Source organism: Leptidea sinapis, chromosome 5, assembly GCF_905404315.1.
Source record: "Leptidea sinapis chromosome 5, ilLepSina1.1, whole genome shotgun sequence".
Lineage (NCBI taxonomy): Eukaryota > Metazoa > Arthropoda > Insecta > Lepidoptera > Pieridae > Leptidea > Leptidea sinapis.
This window is the reverse complement of record NC_066269.1, coordinates 9,472,257-9,493,645: the sequence shown is the minus strand read 5'-3', so window position 1 is coordinate 9,493,645 and position 21,389 is coordinate 9,472,257. Positions and strand designations below refer to the sequence as shown.

The following is a 21,389-nucleotide window of genomic DNA, read 5'->3' as shown; positions in this document are numbered from 1 at the left end:
GATTGGCGTCAATTGGAATCATTGTGATGCAATTGAATAATAACTGTGACGTAATATTATTAGGTCAAAGACTCTTCTCTGTCTATGAGAGGGAAGGGTATTTATTTCTAGGTAAGCATTAGAGATGGTAAAATTTAAACATATTTTTAACCGATTTCAGAAAAGAGCAGGTTCTCAATTCGGTTGCTATTTTTTATGGTTGATTTATTATCCAATTTACTTGATTATTAGATGCGAAATGTTTGCCATTTGGTCCCATAAAAAAAATACATACTTTGGCCCTGTAGTTTTCATTTTATGAATATTTTTGCTTACGTGGATGATGTTATTAAAGTTTGTGTACTACTTTTTTAGGAGTTTTCATTTAGATTGATAATATATTATTATTATTAACACGTTTGCCGATAAGTGGGTCTTAGGTTTCCTGTCATTCATAGCTAACAAACGTTCTTCACGATATTTCAGTGTCTCACAAGTGAAATAGGATCTTTATTGTTAAAGGCACGCGGAATCTTTCGAAGGCCTACCCATAGCTACTAAAATTACTATTTAATAATAAGACAGTTTGCAAAGATAAGGATATTTATATGAAAAAAGAACTAGGAAGATTATACAAAGAAACAAGTAAATCAATTCGGAAAGATTACCAAAAACATAGACAAAATATAATTAAAAATAACCTTAATAAATATAGGAGTACAAGGAGAGGTTTTAAGGAGCTAAGCATTAATAAATCGTGGATACCTAAACTTAAACGACAGTCAGAAGAAACAAAAACAAGAAAAGATGTAATTAATCAAGCAACTATTTTCTATGAAGATTTGTACCAGAGAAAAGACAATGACCAAATACCTGAACTTAATATTACTAACTGGGAACCTGATACAAGATCTGTCAAACCAATAGAAAAAGAAGAAGTTTACAAACACATCAAACATCTAAAGAATAAAAAAGCCCTGGGCCAGACGGACTCAGCAATGAAGTTATTAAACTAGGGGCACCAATTCTAGTACATCTATTCACGAAATTATTCAATATGATATTAAAAACAGAGACAGTACCAGCACAATGGTGTAAATCCGATATCATACTGCTATTCAAAAAAGGCGACCTTGGACATCGGAAATTACAGGCCAATCAGCCTATTAAATTGCGTTTACAAATTATTCTCAGGTATAATATCAACACGAATAACAAAAAATATTAAATTGTTTCAGCCAATAGAGCAAGCAGGCTTCCGCCAGGGTTTCAGCACTACCGACCACATCCAGGCTTTAGAGCAAATTATAGAGAAATATCGTGAGTTTAATAGACCATTATATGTGGCTTTTATAGATTATAGTAAAGCTTTTGATAGTATAAGTCACTATTCAATTTGGAAGGCATTGAAAGCTACCGGAATCGACCAAACATATATCAATATTTTAACATATATTTACAAAAATAGTCAAAGTTGCGTGAAACTTGAAACTAGGGGAAAACCTATTAAGATAGAAAGAGGTGCAAGACAAGGTGATCCCTTATCACCGAAGTTATTCATTGCCGTGCTCGAGAACATATTTCGAAACATAGACTGGTCACAGAAAGGGATCAAAATAGGCGATCGCTATCTAAACCATCTAAGGTTTGCCGATGATATCGCTATCATAGCTGAAACACCTAGAGACTTAGAAGATATGATACAGACACTTGACCAACAAAGTATAAAAATCGGTTTAGAAATGAATGCAAATAAGACTAAGATAATGACCAACAGTCAGAAGAAGCCAATAAATGTAAGAGACAATATTATAAACTATGTCGATAACTACATTTACTTAGGAAAACGAGTATCTTTCCATCACTCTAACAACGAAGATGAAGTAGCAAGAAGAGTATCAAAAGCGTGGAATAGATTCTGGTCATTAAAAGAAATCTTAAAAGGCAACTACAATCTTCACATGAAAAAAGTAGTAATGGATACTAGTGTCCTACCATGCTTATTGTACAGCTGTCAAACGTGGACCTTTACAGAAAAAGTCAAGCAGATGATTACGAGTAATCAAAGAGCAATGGAAAGAAGCTTATTAAAAATAAGGAAGATAAACAAAGTAAGAAGCGCCAGGATAAGACAGAAAACCAAGATCACCGATGCACTCACACATGCCCTGGCACTTAAATGGAAATGGGCTGGACATATTGCACGGTATACCGACAGGAGGTGGACTAGAGAAATTACACGTTGGAAGGGGCCAACATCAGGAAAACGAAATGTAGGAAGACCAATAAAACGGTGGGCTGATGACATAGCACAATCAGCAGGAAAAGATTGGATGCAGAAAGCACTTGACAGAAAGTTGTGGATGAAGTTGGAGGAGGCCTTTACCCAATCTGGGATCCATATCTAAAAATTTAACTAAATAACAATTATACTAAAAAAACCTATATTATGCAAATAATACTAACAAAAAAAAACTAACAATATTGTATATGTACACTTTTTTTTAGAGATATGGAATAAATGGCTTTATTATTATTATTATTATTATAATAAGACAGTAAAAAGAAACGAAAACTTATAGTTTACCTGATTAATGACAATAAAAAGTAAAAAAATACACTGACTTAAGCCCTATCACTATAGATATTAGTATTTTATTAATATACTAGCTGCACATAAAATTTGGTAAAAATCAGTAAAGCCGTTTCGGAGGAGTAAGGTAACTAACATTGTGCCACGAGAATTTTATATCGTGATTAAAAAACAGGGGTTAATCGTAGAAGGGTGAAAAATTTTAATTGTATGTATTTTTCAATGCTGAATCATAATAAAATAAAAATTGAAAAAATTGTCCAAAAAATTAAAAAAAAATTGTTAAGGGTGAACAACCCTTATCACTTAGGGGTATGAAAAGTAGATAGTAGCCGATTCTCAGACCTACTGAATATGCACATAAAATTTAGTAAAAATCAGTTAAGGCATTTCGGAGGAGTAAGGTAACTAACGTTGAGACACGAGAATTTTATATATAAGATTAGGTATAAGATTTGCATAAGAGGTGTATAAAATTAAATCTCTATTAAGTTACTGTATACTTTTAAGTTTTTGAAGTCGGTTTTTTTAAACGATGTTTTTTTTTTGTAAATTACTAAAAGAAACTTTGAAACAGAGATGATCGTGAACATTGAAATATGTGCGTAGTTCTAGCGAATTGAGTTCGTTTATCTACGCGTGTGTCTATTGCTCCCATAGTATCAATTTATTGACTGATTGTTCTTCGCCTAATTTCAAGGTGTACTCGAAGACGTCCTTACAGATCGCCTCCACCCAATTAAGAGTAAGATTATATATATTATTATTATAAATATTATGTAATTATATAATAATTATAATCATATAATACTATTATATAATCTTATATAAAATTCTCGTGTCACAATGTTAGGTACCTTACTCCTGCGAAACGGCTTTACTGATTTTTACCAAATTTTATATTATGCATATATATTATAGATATTATATATCTATATATTATATGCATATTATAGATCTGAGTATCGGCTACTAGCTATTTTTCATACCCCTAAGTGATAAGGGTTGTTCACCCTCAACATTGTTTTTTACTTTTTGGACAATTTTTTTTTTATTTTTATTTTATTATGATTGAACATTAAAAAATACATATACCTTCAAATTTTCACCCGTCTACGATCAACACCTATTTTTGTATCGCGATTTTAAAATTCTTCTCTTCCATTCACAGATACACAATAGAGTTACAAGATGGCAATCTAATATAATGATTATTGTAGTAGTCGGTTTTTTATACACCAAAAATTTTTATTATGGAATTTTTTTTGCTTACTTTATATGGAAATACAACGTTTGCTGGGTCAGCTATTATTATTATAAGTATTGGGAATAATGCCGAATGTCTTGCATAATTTTAAATTGGCGTATTGTCTATGCGAATTGAATTAGTCACTCACCAGGCTCCCAGGCGTTCATAGCCACATACCCCTTACCTTATAAGATCTTCTAGTGTCTACACATCCCCATGCTTACCAGGTCTGATACGATGCCTGTGTCGAGACGTCTGGCCATTGCATGTTTAGCAGACTAGTGCCTTTCAGACGCTTTTAGGGAATGGTTTGATTTGAAACCACAAGAAAAACTTTTCATTGAAGGATACATAACAATTTACTTAAAAAAAATTTTAACAAAAAAACAACCGACTTCAAAAACACTATTCCAAAACATTAGATATAATATGCACTAAAAAGTATGAAAATCATTGCGTATTTTTATACAATCTAATTAATTAATCTAATTCTAGTTACGATTATTGTCATTTTTGGAATCGGTGTCCTTCCGCCGCGACTTGGTCTCGCCTCCTCCCAACTCAAGCACACCTCACCTGTAACTATGTATGTAGTTGCAAGCCTATCTTGGATGGCACCGACTCCAAAAATGACAATAATCCTAACTAGAATTAGATTAATTAATTAGATCGTATAAAAATACGCAATTATTTTCATACTTTTTAGTGCATATTATATCTAATGTTTTGGAATAGTGTTGTTGAAGTCGGTTGTTTTTTGTTAAATTTTTTTTAATTTTTTTCTTATTTTTAGTGAATTTGTGAAATTATATCCATTCCAATAAAATACCAAATAAAATTTTAAAACAAAATTGATTTGTGTAATTAATCCCAGAAGTGAGGGTTATCACTTTGAAACGTAACAAATTGTTTAGATCTCTTAATAGGCTCGTCACTTTTCTAATAAAAATATCTTTGAGTAGTGACTTATTGATTAAGTTCGTATTAAGAGTGCGTATTAGATTCGGGCCGCACGAACACGATAATTTGTAACTTTTGAAAATCATTGTGTAATTGTTCATGAAATTGTATATTTAACAATAGCTATATTTATATTAATTCATAATACAATAATCGTAACCAGAACTAGATTTTTAATTAGATTGTATAAAAATACGCAATTATTTTAATTGCACATTATATCTATTGTTTTGGAATAGTGTTTTTGAAGTCGGTTGTTATTTTGTTAATTTTTTTTTTTTTGGTTTTTGAATTTTAGTGAATTTGAAGTACACTAACCAAGAATTTGTCTAAATATGTGTAGATATACTAAATTTTTCAATGCAGCAATCAACTTAAGCGCTTAATTGAAGAGTTCCGTTACTTTGCCATGGATTCCGTAATCAGAATCTTACCAAACTCCCCGAACTATCTTTGAAGTATATCCTTTCCAATAAAAAAGAATCATCGAAATCGGTTTACCCAGTCGAAAGTTTTGAGGTAACAAACATAAAAAAAAACCGACGAAGTGAGAACCTCCTCCTTTTTTGAAGTCAGTTAAAATATAAATAAAATTTAAAAAAAAAACAAAAAGCAAGATGGGACTACTTTTGAAATATACTCTACCGAAGTTAAGATAAGATTTAAGATATTACAACAAATTTATAAATGTTATCGACAATTGTAATCTATAAAGAGTTCCCGACTTATATATTATATTGCCCGACACTAAAATAATTCATACACACTGGTTGCGCCGCAGTTAATTATTCTCTTTGTTGTAATTTTTTGTTATGGCAAACTATAGTGCAGTGCCTGTAGAAATAGAGAGATACCTATAGACAACAGACGCATTGGTATCTGATTAGCTAATCTAATGCCAATTGACTCTCGCGCCGGTTAATAAAAAATTGTTACCGAGCACCGAACAGAGTCGCACGCATTACGCATATTAATTAATAATTTATCAGTGGTCAACGGTAGAATCGCATCCCATAAAAGTACTTGATGTAATGCAACTCATTCTGCAAACGCCGAGAGGAAAGTAAAGCTAACTTTAGCATCATGAGTTTCTAGAGGATTAGGGGGGGCCCACAGCTGCAGACCATCCTTTCCTCGATCTTCAGGTATGTCGGTGTTTAGATTGGCCATAACTTATTTTATTTTTAATATCATATGTTTTTTGGAACGAAGTTCCTTACGGCAGGCTTGGAGGGGATAGGGATTTTGCTGCACGACCGAACTGAAAAAAATGTGATAGTAAAACCGTAAGAAAAAGTCCGTGGAAAAAAGTTCGTGGAATAAAACCGTTAAGGACGCGTTCTCAAAACAGAGAGGTATCGAATCGCACTACTACACTGACACCGCTCAAACACATACACGTACTTAAAGTTAATTGCGGGAATCAAATGAATTTGATACTTTAGCAAGTTTGAATTTTATTTTTTTAATACCTATGTATTTTTGATAATTGGTTGATGTATTCATTTAGTAGTTAAATATTAGAATTTTAGATGGCAATTCTGTCGCATAACGTCGTGTGCAGTAAACGCAGTTTTTTTAAATCCAAGATGGCCGCCGCGAAAAATTATGATTTCAAAAATATGGGTATCGTATCCGAGGTTATCGAGGGTGCAGAGAACAATTAAATAGGTCTTTCAAAATCAAATTTTGAGATTTTTTAAATAGATTGGTAACGGAATGTGTTTTGTACATATTGTGAGTGAAAAGTCGAAACGTAAATATTTCTATATTTAGGGAATGAAGAATTAATTTAGCATGTGGGATATTGTTAGACAGGCTTATAAAAGATAAGATAATTTAAGTTTATGATTGAATTCTAATTTTGACGATGTAAATGACACTCATGAAGAAAATTTTGTAAATTTCATAGGCGCCATCATGGATTTCGATTTAGGCCCGCTATACGTTATTGTTGACCCCAAAATCCATGAAAATGACACCCATGATAAGAAGTTGGTAAATTTCATAGTCGCAATCTTGAATTTCGATTTTGACCCGATATTCGATATTGTTGACCCCAAAAACCATGAAAATGACACCCATGATAAGAAGTTGGTAAATTTCATAGTCGCAATCTTGAATTTCGATTTTGACCCGATATTCGATATTGTTGACCCCAAAAACCATGAAAATGACACCCATGTAAAGAAGTTGGTAAGTTTCATAGGCTTTTATGTAAAAGGCATTAATTATTTTCTCAAAATTGATTCCTTTAGAATTCTTTTTGATGTCATTTCTAATAACTACTAGATACTACTACCGCTTCGGAAACAAATGGCGCTCTGAAAGAGAAGAAGCGGAGCAAGAAACTCTCCCAGTATTCTTTATTTGCGCTCTTTTCAATAAAAATATAGAATATTGTACAGTCATTTCTATCGCTATAAAATAATCACAATCTAGTCCCAGGCTGTCCGATCATTTAGATACTCAGCAGTGGAGTAATAGGATTTACGACAGAGCCATTTTTTTATAAAACATTTAAATTTATGTATTTATATGTGTATAGAACATCATTGGGTTTTATAGCTGATTTTTTTATGTCTTATGGATATATTTTATTTTGTTTAAAAGGTCAAAGTTATGACTTATCTAGTATTTATTCAAACCTATTGTTTACTTAAAAGAAAAATTTTTCCGATTACTTACCAATGTTATGATATTATGATTTAATGTAATGTTATTAATATTTTCCTTAAATTGAGAAGTGTATTAGTTACTAACAGATTTTATTTTATTTTATTTTTATATATATATATACTTATATAAATTTATTGCCAATGTTTATGGTAGCAGTAGACTTGGGGGATTATAAATATATAAATATTTAATTCTCAAAGTCTGTGTCTTGGTGTCTAGAGAATACCAGCGTTGAGAAGTAAAATTCCCAACATAATGCTGACTAGACACCATTTTGGTTCTGTAAAATTCATAATATTGTTATTAGTAATAAGATTTCTGTATTTTTGAACCAAATAAAGTATTTAATTATTAATTAATATTATTAAAAAAGCATGAAAATGACACCCATGAAGAGAAGTTGGTAAATTTCACAGGCGCCATCTTTGATTTCGATTTTGACCCGATATTCGTTATTGTTGACCCCGAAAACCATGAAAATGACACCCATGAAGAGAAGTTGGTAAATTTCATCGGCGCCATCTTGGATTTCGATTTTGACCCGATATTCGTTATTGTTGACCCCGAAAACCAAGAAAATGACACCCATGAAGAGATGTTAGTAAATTTCATCGGCGCCATCTTGGATTTCGATTTTGACCCGATATTCGTTATTGTTGACCCCGAAAACCATGAAAATGACACCCATGAAGAGAAGTTGGTAAATTTCATAGGCGCCATCTTGGATTTCGACTTAGACCCGATATTCGTTATTGTTAACCCCGATAATGATGAAAATAACACCCATGAAGTGATGTTGGTAAAATTCATAGGCGCCATCTTGGATTTCGATTTTGACCCGATATTCGTTATTGTTGACCCCGAAAACCATGACAATTACACCCATGAAGAAAAGTTGCCAATTTTATAAGCGCCATCTTGGATTTCGATTAGACCTTATATTTAGAGATGAACATATAATCACTAATTCTTCAAAAAAATACAGAAACATAATTTAATGAAAATCTGACTGCGTACAAAATATGTAAAGTATCAAAGACAGTATTGTATAGCTTATAAAAAATATTCATGTTCATACAGCGATCTTTCCGAGTACGAGCTGCTGCTTACAACCGACACAGGGTCTACCCACAACGGCGGCCGAGCGCGGACTGAGGTTATTTCGATAGATCTTTCTGTGCAATGCGTGCGGAGTGACAAAATAAAATAACCCTTAATACCACACTTTAAAGCTCATGCTTATCAGAAATATATATGAATTTTAGACGATTCATTTTTATTTTTTTCTGAGATTATTTATTAGATATTCATTAATTCATTTCCCGTGTTTTTGAAAATATTATATCTGCTTTCCTTACATAATTTTTAAGAGCCAAAATTGTGTAAGTGGTAGCAGAAAACTGATCCTGAATGAAGCCCTATTTCGTCAATTTTGTGTGAAGAGGTAACGGATAATCGTTTTTACGACATAAAATATCAAAATTTCAAAGCAAACATTTCCCGCTAATTGGAGATAAAGAAGTAATCTATTTGTGGCAATTTTTAGTTTTGTTAGAATTAGTTTAATTTCATCACAAACTCTACCGAAAAATATCATATTTTTGTCGGATTCGTAAACGCGTCCTTAAGCGACAGTCGCATACACAAGCGAGTAGTGTATATATTATCAATATTATTATATTAATATATGATAACGATTATAGCAATATTAGAACGATTTTTTTTTTGCAATTTGTGTCGATTCTACATTAGCCAAAGGAACTTCGTTCCTACCTGGTGTCCCACGACACCACATCATTTTTTATTATGCACGCGCTTATAGACACACGTCTGTGACTTTTAGCGCCAGCATAATATTAACAAATCGCAGAGGTCTGACTAAGTGAACAGGAATCACAGCTCATGATACCCTTCTCCAGGAACTGCTACTATAAAACTTCACAAGCCAATATCTCCTGTGGAAATTCGTTTCGTCGACGTAAAAATCTGCAATACGCACACGTGGCAATGTAGCAAATGTTGAGTACCTCTTTGCTAGACGTTAAGGATTTCGGATTTTTATAATATATTCATTTATAGTAATTTTTATTATTAATGACGAAAGCATAATTTGAGATCCTTTTAATAAAGTCTTAACAAGACTTTATTCATACCGTCAATAGGGCTAATGGATAAAGAGAGTGCAGAAATATTTTCCTCTTAAACCATAAATAATGCTAAACTGAAGTCCTGTCAACCGCAGTCCCCATGAAAAACGAAAGCCACGAAACGTCGGGATAAAATAATATTAAATTTGATAACTGTTATGCAAATATCTAAACTAACAATTCAGTTATCCTTTAAGAAGTATTTTATTCAAATACCATTGTGTTAGTCTTAATATTAGTAATAAAAAAGTTAATATTTTTATTACTTGGATAATTTATTTCTGTCTGTCTGAATTATTACTCCCGAATCGATATTGTGGTTGCGGGAGAACTTTTAAAATCACAGCAATAAATTATTACTTAAATAATAATTATGTCGCGATTTCAGATTTATTTTTGAAAAGAGGATTTATTAAACTTAAATAATAACGCCTATTTATTGCAGTTTACTTATTTCACTACTTATAATATTAAGGTAGCAATAGTATATATATAACTTAGACTTAGAATGTTATTAAGTTTATCGTAAAAACTAATTTTACTAACAGTAATTCATATCCATATTATGAGATATAAAATTGTTATAAGAATCCCCATAATATATACTTATGGGTCAATGTACTATTTTTATTGAAGTGAAACTTCTTTGGCGGCGTTGAGCACTTTTCTTGGGATGGGTATAAAATGTTAAATTCGCGTCAGGACACGTGGCCTGATCGAAAATTCGTAAGACAGTCGTTGAAATTATGGAATAAAGTTGATTTTTCTAAGAGATAAAACTTTTTAATGTAAAATAATTGTTATAGTTCTGAAGTATTCAATTTTTTATGTTATATAAATTTTCTTTTTGTGTATGATAGCGCAATTAATGAATTTTTGTATTTAACCACATAAATACTGGTATTTTTATACTGATAAATAAAGGAATTTTCTAAACAAACCATGTTTTAGAAAAACTAACAAACTAGAAGTATTATATTGAAAATTTTATTTAGTATTTTGGAGATATTTGGAATGAGAACACGATTAGATAAAGAGAAAAAGTAGTAAATGATTGTCCCATATAATAATATAACAAAATTAAAACTGTACATTGAGTATTTAAAAAAAAAAAGCTGTGTTTTTACAAGTAATGGCGAAGAAGTAGTAGTTGCAAAATTTTTGTCTGTTTGGTAATATGTATGTCCGCAACGTTCATTCAGACATAGTTTTTCTGCTCTATAGCGGAAGACTAGCTTAAAAGTATGTATCGTTTTTGATAAAAAAAATGTCAAACTAATATTTTACTATGATGGAACGAAAAAGGTTTGAAAATATTTTTTATGATGTAAATGTAAAACCTAATTACACAAATAGGATATTCATTCTTATTATTTTATAATTACATATTATAAAATCATTCAGAAATACGTTTTTGTTTCATTTTAACTCATTAACTTTGATTACACGTTTTCGATGGCGTTAGACTACAATATTACCGAATACATTCATGTTTTTTTTTCTATTGACAGAACAGCGTCTGTTGGCTCAGCTAGTATAATATAAATGTGTCATAGAATTATCTCATCAATCTGAGAATATTCTCCAAGCCGCTTGGTGTCGTTATATTTATTTATTAATTTATTTAAATACTAGCTTTTACTCGCGACTGCGTCCGCGTGGAATTGTTACTTTGGGCAGCATTTAAATTTTTTAGAATACTTTGCAAATACATATACAAACTGCTCTTTCCGCTGCTGGTGGCGCTCTTCTATAATACAACGGATATCTCTTGTCATTGTGGACAGTCTCTTTAATAGTATTTCCATACGAACTTTAAAATCCTATTTGATTACTATGTGTGTCAAAGTTTCAAAAAAGCTCCAGCAAATGCTTATAAATTACTACTTATCAAGTGCCCAGATACAAAGTTTCATGGTTTTATCTCCAAAAATGACGAATTCCCATACAAACTTCCATCCTCTATTTCAACCTCTCCATTTGTACGCCATCAAAGATACCTATGTCATTTTCTCAGCTGTAGTCTCTGTACGAAATTTCATCAAAATCGATTGGGTGGTTTAAGCTTGAAAGCCAAACAAACAAACTTACATTTATATTTATAATATTAGTAGGGATTACATAACAATTCTTATTGTTTAAAAATTTTGTTAAAATAAACTCACAATAATTATCAAAAATTTTTATACAATTTACAATAAATGCTATCCAAACTTAATATTATTTACAATTCTAGCTTACCACAGCCTAAGTAATAGATTTAAGTCTGTACACCGTAATAGCAGGTTATTAACAGCAATCAAAATAGTAAGATTATAAAAAAAAACTTTATTATATCTAGTACGAGTATTAAAATGAATTTTTAAAATTGGGGTGCTGACACCACATAGGGGCTTATAAGGATCTGACCACATAATGTGGGATAAGGTATTATAAAAATAAAAATAAAGATCTTTTTAGTTTCGATTACTTAAAAAAGACTTTTACGAGGCTGGTTTCAGAGTATGTGATCTTGCCAAAATAGATTCAAATACAAAAACATCGATTCGTGTCTATAAATGTACCAAAATTATAATCATCCAAATGATTTGAGTTTTCTTTGGTGTTAATTCTGCCAATATAAGTCTTTAAACAATTCGACACATGTTTCGCCTCTACACAAGGCATCCTTAGGTCATGTTGAGTCGCCAAATTCTAGCACGAGTCTCGCGCCGAAACACTAATTATCGAATTGTTTAAACACAAATATTGGCGGAATTAACACTAAAGAAAACTCAAATCATTTGAATAATTATGAATTTCTGTAAAGTAACGACTGCTTCAATAAATTTTAAATTAAAATCATTAGTTACACCGCAACACGCAGAGAAATTGATGGCGCTATTTCCGTCACTGTCATTTACAGAAAATCTATATAATGTTTTATATTATCTTAAATTGAATCCCCTGTTCAAATCATTGATTCCGATGGCCAGATGATGGCAAAATGAAGCAAATCTAATATATAAAATTCTCATGTCGCGGTGTTTGTAGTTAAACTCCTCCAAAACGGCTTGACCGATTCTCATGAATTTTTTTGTGCATATTGGGTAGGTCTGAGAATCGAACAACATCTATTTTTCATCCCCCAAATGTTAAGTAGTCCACCCCTAAATTTTATTTTATATTTTTGACAATTTTTATTAATTTTTTTTTATTATGATTCAGATTCATAAATTGATACAACTTCAAATTTTCGCCCTTCTACGATCTACAACTATTTTTGTATCCTCTTTATATTATTCTATTACATCAACAAATCCGCTATAGGGTTGCAAGATGGCAATCGAATACAATAATTGTAGTACAATAAATTTGATAGGTTCGGTTGCATCTACTTTTTATAACCCAAATTTTTTTTTATTACTTTATATGATAGATAATACAATGTTTGCTGGGTCAGCTAATAATTACTATATTCATTTCATTTTGATGCATGTGAACAATCTAGGCGGCAAATGGGCAATCCCCTTTCTTAGTTAAATAGTTCCGTCGAAAATTTTAATATAAAGTATTGATTGCTTAATAAATAGGTAGGTATTTCTTATACTATCGTATATACTATTTCTTATACTATTTCTTTAGGCTGGGTCGTGGCTGGGTAAACTTCGTTGGCATCAACCTGTACTTGGCCATTGACAAAATCGTGGAGTCGATTCTCATAGCTTCCACCTTCTGTGTTCAGCTTATTTAGAAGACTTCTCACGAGCAGTATTAAATAGACGTGCAAAACTGTAAAACAAACAATAATTGTTATTGGCTTCATCTACAGGGTGTACTTTACAATTGATAGCCTGATATTAGGAAATTGACTTGAGATCAGGCCACAACCTGAGAGTTGAACAAAACATACAAGATTTTATGACGATACGTCACTCGAACGTATAGCTCAGTTGGAAGAGCACTCGCACAGAACGCGAGAGGTCGTATTCGAGTCCCGTATCGTTCATAAAATTTTGTTTTCAAATTTGTGTATTAATCCTAGAAGTGAGGGCTATCACTTTAAAAAATTCTTATTTTTTAGATTAGATTTGCAAATGCGACATCTCAAGTTATTTTTCTAATATGTAAATACTAGGGTTAAGCAGATTATCAACTGTAAAATAATTGTTATTTTTAATATCTAATACATTAAATAAACACACGAATAGAACTACCTAACCGTAATCATAAAAGAAATTTTCAAAAATAAAATACATAATTCACCTAATTAAATGAATTTTATATAATATCATTTCGGAACATCCTGTAAGATATCTAATAGCCGCGCGCTAGCGTAGGCACTGACACCTACTTCGTGCCGTCTTACGGCCGCCCGTTCCCAATATTCAGTCTATCTCTTACTTAAGATAAAAATAGTAACTATCGTTGACTTTTATGTCCCAATAAACTTATCGACGATAACACACCTTATCCGTACACGCTGTCTGTCAATGGGACGACATATAGCTTACCAGCGATAGATTTTGTATGGAAATTGCAATTTACGCGCCCCAATATAAGGCGATAAGAATGACTTATCGGGTATATTGGGACAGCTTCAGATTATTGACATATATATATACCGTATATATATAATATATACCGTCTACTGACAGTAGACGGTAGTTATTTATCTTTATCTGTAGATAGTATATTGGGAACCGTTAAGCGACCATGTAAGGGTGATTAAATCGTTGTTTCCTAAATATATATAATTTGTTTAATTAAGAATTTGAAAAATATATCAAATATTTACTTTAAGTTTTTATAATTATTTTTTACGATTAAAGTTAGATAGCTCTTCCCATGTGTTCATTTAATGTCGCTATTCGCTTTATCTATAACTATTATTATAAAGATTCATATTATAAGATATGCATATATTATTGTATAGTTTTTACCATTAGATTCAGACCAAAATTACTGTTTGGCTCTGCACAGGGTTTCCTAGTAATTCATCCAGAGGAATTAAATAGATTAAAGATGCCTCTTTGTTTTATTATAAGAAATACTAATATTATTCGGCAACACGAAGCAACGTTGGTAATAAATTATAATTAATAATGATGACATGAAATAAATGAAATGAAAATATAATGACTAATGAATTACCTGATATCTTAGTCGAGCTTTACACGGCATTATGTGGTTTTATGAAACCACGGTAAATGTGAAATTATTTTTCACATTATAGACATTTAACTAAAAATTTTTGAAAAAATTTGAATGATAATGGGAAATAATAAAAGAAGACTAAGTCTAAAACTAAATGAGTAATAGTCTATACACTACACGGTCAGCTGCTGCGAACTATAGGCGCCGCCGGACCGTCACGCGACATGCAACACACAGACGAAAAAGTTTGAGACGATGTAATAAAACTTTCACTTTAAAAACTTGTAAACATCTGTTTAAAATGTGGTGAAATGAAACCTATATACATTCAAGTCTTTTTTAATAAGTCAGCGCCGTTTTATTATCAAGCTGTCCTTAAAATAGTAACTAAGCGATTGTTAAAATCCGAGTGCAGGAAATTAAGTACTGGTACTTAAGAATTGTATTCGCACTTCACATTAGTAAACAATGGGTCGTGACCCGTCTTGGAAAACGGTTTAGCTTTATTGAGAAGACGTGGCAAGAAGCTCACTGTCATTCTTTTAAATCAAAGTCTACAGCTTTAAGGTCTTAAACGTTTTACAAATGATATAAATTTGAATCTACGTAAAGTGATGCAGCAAAAATACTCAAACGGCCTTAAGTCCTGGCCACAGGGATGTGCGGTGCGAACGGTAAAGCGGTGGGAGGCGCGAATATTCGCGCGACACAGTTTGAGGGCCACGGGCACTGGTCACATTCACCGCCGCGACCAGTTAGGCCGAGAGTGTTGTCTTTATCAAAGCTATCTCGATATTGCTTAGAAAGTAATAGTTTTTTGGGTTAAAACGTAATATTTGGAAGAAATTCCGGAGTACATGTTTTGAAAGGAATCGTATAAATGGAGAATTCCACAAGAAGTACGATAAATACAGAATGTACCCAGAATTTTTTTTCGAATATACCAGAATGGGTATCGAAACGTTCGATTATAATATTCTTATTAATATTGAACCAGAAAAAAAATCTTTCACAGTTCATTTTAGTCGCGGCGAAAACAACTAAACATGTTTAGTCTCTGTACTATTCGCTGCGTCTACCGCTCGACTCCGTTTCTTGCGCCGTACTCAAAGAGGATGTAAATACTACAAAATAAGAGGCGGAGACTGCCTAAGAAAAAAATTGAAATTTAGTTTAGTATGAAACGTGCAGTCATTTGACATAAGTTTGAAATAGTAGTCATTACAGTATGGCGTCAATCGCCGGCGCGGTTCGCTCGGTAAATTTCGCCGGTCGCTTCGACATTACCCGCAGCGCGCGGCTTGATCAGTACATTTCGATACATTTATTCTAGTCGTTAGGCGCATTGCCTTTCGCACCACAGGAATATTCGCTATAGCGACTGTTTCGTGGCCATGCCGTTCAGTGGATGTGTAATGTGCAACATATCAGACGATGTTATATAACTTGATGCGAAAAAGTGCTACTTAATCCGTTACTTCCTAACTTGTTCCCACAAAAACATACATTTATGTAATTATCACTTACTTAGTCCGAGGATAAATGCAGAAAGGACTTCTAACATCCACAAACCCATAAAGGTATCAGCCGCGTCTACAATCTCAATGATGAGTGTGGCAACTACTGTAGCCAAGGAATAGTAGTAATATATCTTCAAATGCAAAATCCGTTTCTGAAACAAAAAAAAATATAAAAAACATTCTGGTAATACTAATTTATTGATATGAATATTATATGAATGAATACATTTTTGAGTTGATGACGTTTCATGATATACGGGTTACACCCGTCAGTACAGACAACTATCGAATAGGTTCCGTAGAACTCCCTATGATCAAATCATAGCTGTGTGTGGTATTTTACCATCAAAGTTCTGAAAAAAATTTGGAAAATCCAAAAGTGCACGCCTCGAACGCTCATGCTATATCATCTTTAAAAGTTAAATTTCGAATAAAATCGAATCACCTGCATTTAAAAAAAGAACGAGAAGGCCTACAGTAGTGATTTTCGAAAGGAACCTTCTCTGCTTAATTCTGAAAATTGTGAAAAAAATTAAGTCGTTTCGTCAAGTCGTTCTCGAGATATCCGTACCACGCCGTTTTTTTGTACCACAGACTAATGGACGTCCACGATAAATTTTTTAATGAACTTTTTTTTTATATTAATACGTATTCGACAACTTAAAAAAAGTATCAGGATTATTCATTAGTGTCTCAGCTTTATATTGATGTGCTTTTTATAACGTGTAATAGAAAACAAAAATATGCAGTTTCAACAGTGGAAATCGTGTGACCTTGACAGGTCGGTTATAAAGCACAACCTCGCCGCTTCGCGTTCGAGGCGTGCGATTAACAAATTTTCGTACACTTTGTACATTGTAATGCAATACCAACGTAATAAGAGTCAATGGCACTTGTACAACGTTTCCAACTGTCAGCTGTTTGCGGCGAAATACAATAAAATCTATGTCTTGAGTTACTCGTGTTTTGATAATAATTACTAAAAATGAACTTCCTTGCGCGGTATTTCTGTGACTACACGACATGGGTTCCTTCAAAAAAAGCCCGTACGCCTTCGTTAAGCCCGGCAATGCTCCTGTGATTCCTTTGGTGTTGCAATAGAATGTGGGCCGATATTCGGTGTGATTAATATTTGGTGTGGTTAAGAGAGAAACGACCGGGAGAGAGTCTAAAAAAGCATGACACAATACACGCAACCGAGTGAGAAGCCTCCTTCCGCCCTCACACAGGGGGTGAGAAGACAACTCGTCGTCGCCACTTGAGGCATTCGTGCTCGAGATGTTGTGGTCGTTACGCTGCCCGTGGAATATACGAAGGTGATCAAATACTCGTGCAGTTTTCTTTCGATGATCCAATTATGAGTGATCACCAGCAGGTCAACAATTATAACGTCTTTTAACACATTCATATAAACGAAAATTAAACACACCGCATGTGCTCCGTAGAGTAAAGCAATGGTGAAGAGGAATTCGACAATGAACAGCACGAGGCATATCTCTGCAGGCAGCAACGGTGACGTCCCGTGGTACAGCAGTACAGCTTGATAATCATGGTGGACACAAATACTATATGCCACGATCATTAATAACGCATAGACCTGAAAAAAAAACAAATTGTTTGTAACAAAATAAGAAACCATCAAAAACATAATTTATAAAAAAAAACATGTCTCGCAACTCAATTCTTCTACCGTAAAATGCTGTAAAATCCATGTAATACCAATTCGGGCAATTTATTCTGTCTCTTCTTAAGGGTGCTTCTGTATTAAGTTATTTAAACGTAATTAGTTAGGACACATAGTGACCATATCAAAATTAAAAATATTTAATGTTTTAAATAAATAGATGTACTAGACCCTCGCTTGGCACAATGTATCTTCTTTTTAATTAAATTCCCACAATAATTTCATATTTTATTAAATTAGATTGTTTAGTTTGTTCTACAAACGTAAAATAGCACAAGGAATAATTTTTTTAAGGATTTTTGTTTTGTTACCCCAAAGAAGTATAACTTCTTGCGTGCATACATATAAGTACACACACACTTTTCTTTTTAAACAATCATATAAAACATCTCGTATATATAATCTATATATCAGTATTGTTAATGATTTGAAAAAATAATCTGCTGATAATACTGTAATTAAACGCGTAAGACTCATAAAGTGGCGCCACTTAACAGCTGTCTATTTTTTTTTAATCGGTAACACTTTGTGGAATATTATGTGCCCTTTGACACTAGATCTTTCATATGCACCAAAATCGAAAGTACCGTACGGCACACTACACGCTGACCAAGTTGTGACCCTCATTTTGTTTAAAAGATAGTTTATATTGCATGGTCTTTTTTCAATAGCTTTCCTATACATAATCATATCATTCTAATTATTCAATGCAACCTATTAATACACGTACAATAATACGCATAGATCAAACCAAAATCACACGGATCTATGGCATACCGCGGCGCGCGGGATCTTGCCGATTACGGAAGGTAGAGTCAATATTTTCAATTCATTTAGCGCACGCGCATGTTAATCAGATCTCAAGCGATAGAACTTTAATATAATATATGCATTATGCAGTACTTTATAAATATGGCTGCCATATTCATAAAGGTAAATTTAAAATGTTCTATTAAAAATTGCTCGGTCCATCAGGTCAAATTTAAAATACAGAGATGGTTACACACACTCACTTATGCAGACATGGAAGCTATTCTTAAAGTGATAGCTTAGCATTCATATAATGTTAATACTTTGTAACATGATTAATCAGATACTCACACTCACTCACACCCACACTCACACACACATACACACACTCAGAGACACACACACACACACATATACAGAGTGCACTTTTTGACCTTTCGGTTTATATTGTTAACCTTAGGATGTAAATTGGTTGCCTACAGGACAGGCTACGCCTAGTGTAGGGACCAAATATAATGTAATATTATGTGATAAAGTGTCTGTATATAATAAATAAATAAAATAAATAAATAAATATACAAAAAATCAATCAAATCCGGCTACACCAGCTATTTCCGCGTTCAAACAAAATGTCGCTTATGTAACTCCATTTGTAGGAATAAAACAAATGACATCATCATTCATTTAGCAGCAATTAAAACGAACTAGATAGTGATAGGAGTGACAACGAGAATATTTATATATCTAACACGGCAGAGGTCATAGTAATTATAATCTTTGTTACTTTAATCAAACGTTAAATACAAACAAGGAATTAAAACACACACACAAAGATATTACGAGTGTTACATCGCTTTTCACTCATAATTTAATATTTTAAATAGCATATAACGTGCACATAGGGATACCATCTGGCCGGATAAATCCGAACATGTCAGAAATTTTGACCTCTAGTCCGGATTTTGTCCGGCTCTCTAAGTAAAAAAAAATGTGTGTCTGTGCAACTCACACATGGTAGAAGTGAAACTTCTGAAAAGATTAATTAACAGTCGCTTGAGTAAGTAAAGTAAAGCTTAATAAAATAATTACAATTATTGAAAGCAATTCAAATTTCATCATTTTCAAAGATATCAATATTGTTGGAATCATAATTTGGCGCAGTGGCCTGCTAATTTAATTTTAGACAAACATTAAATGAAGCTATGATATAAGCTAGTTAGAAGGAGAATCGCATGGGCAGTTAGGTGTCTCATCACATCCTATCACATGAGCCTCTTGCCCGTTTGCCCGCTCTCGTATAAATATTAACATTTTTTATGACAATAAGAGACGACTAAAGTATATATAACCTAATACTTATATGAACCTACCCTACCTAACTTAGACTTAGTTGTCTGTGGCGCCAAAACAACCTTAGAAATAATAACTGTGCTTTTTTTGAGACATAGAGTATAGACTTATTCAAAGACTTATAAAATATGTACTACTGATCGTGGTTTGTCGTGGTCATGATACATAAGAGATAAAAGTAGAGGAGAAGCAATTCCTACTTTATGCTTATTAAAAATAAGTTACTACTCTTTTGTTTGGTTTTCTATTAAAGGATGCTTTTTATTTTTATTTAACTATAATTTATTTTTACTCTTTACGGCCGTTCCCAATATTCAGTCCATCTCCGGTTATGGCCTACTTGAGATAAAAGTCGTAAATATTGTTGACTTTTCTGTCCCAATAAACTTATCGACGGTAACTCACCTTATCCGTACACGCTGAAGATCAAAAAAATGGGATAGAGTATATAAATGATTAAATTGACACCAATCCTTGACCAGTGTGCAGAATTTCAAATAACGACGTTTTGAATAACAGACATAGCAAGCTAATAAAAGTGCGACAAACTTTTATTTTTATGAAAATAAGGGAGAAGACGAGCAATACGTACAGCTGATGGTAATTGATACGCCCTGTCCATTACAATGCAGTGCCGCTCAGGTTTCTTGAAAAACCCCAAATATTCTGAATTGCACTACAACTGCGCTGGTCACCTTGAGACATAACATGTTAAGTCTCATTTGCCCAGTAATTTCACTAGCTACAGCGCCCTTCAGACCGAAACACAGACAAAAAACTGTTTATATTATTGAATTGTCATTGGTCCTCGATAAGTGTCAATCCGGCATTATACACAGATAATAAGGGTACAACGTAAGATCACATATTAGAGATGGGCACTGAGTCATATACATAGCGTGTAAAAAAGGCTCAACTTTCCCAAAGTGGGAGTTTATGATGAATAATTAAACCTACAGAATTTACTACAATATGAGTAAATTTTGACTTAAATAAATGAATATTAATAAAATAGAAAAATTCAAAATATAAAAGTTTTTTTCCATCATTAATGCTTTCAACACCAGTTTCAATATAATCATGAATAGAGAGATAATCTTGAAAAAAATAAGTTATTAAAAAATAAACTTACAGCATTGATATATCCGAAGACCAAAATACCTATACGTAGCGGCAAACAAAAACAGCACCTTCCAAAATGAGGCACATCACACAACATTGTTATATAAGAAAAACGCACTGTATTATATTGAAATGTATTAAAGAAGGAATGAAGATTTAGTAATAGTTAATTCGCCCAGGTCTGTATTCCAGGGGCACTCTTTTGCGATTGACATGCACA

The 21,389-nt window shown here is 32.7% G+C and overlaps 1 long non-coding RNA gene across 1 annotated transcript; it reads right to left on the bottom strand.

Annotated features, from left to right (window-relative positions):
- Window positions 1-11,774: 11,774 nt before the first annotated feature.
- Window positions 11,775-21,389, bottom strand: LOC126964445 (uncharacterized). Its single transcript, XR_007729372.1, has 4 exons — window positions 21,180-21,389; window positions 17,693-17,860; window positions 16,271-16,415; window positions 11,775-13,378 (listed from the first exon to the last, which is right to left on the bottom strand). It is a non-coding gene; the product is annotated as an uncharacterized LOC126964445 (long non-coding RNA).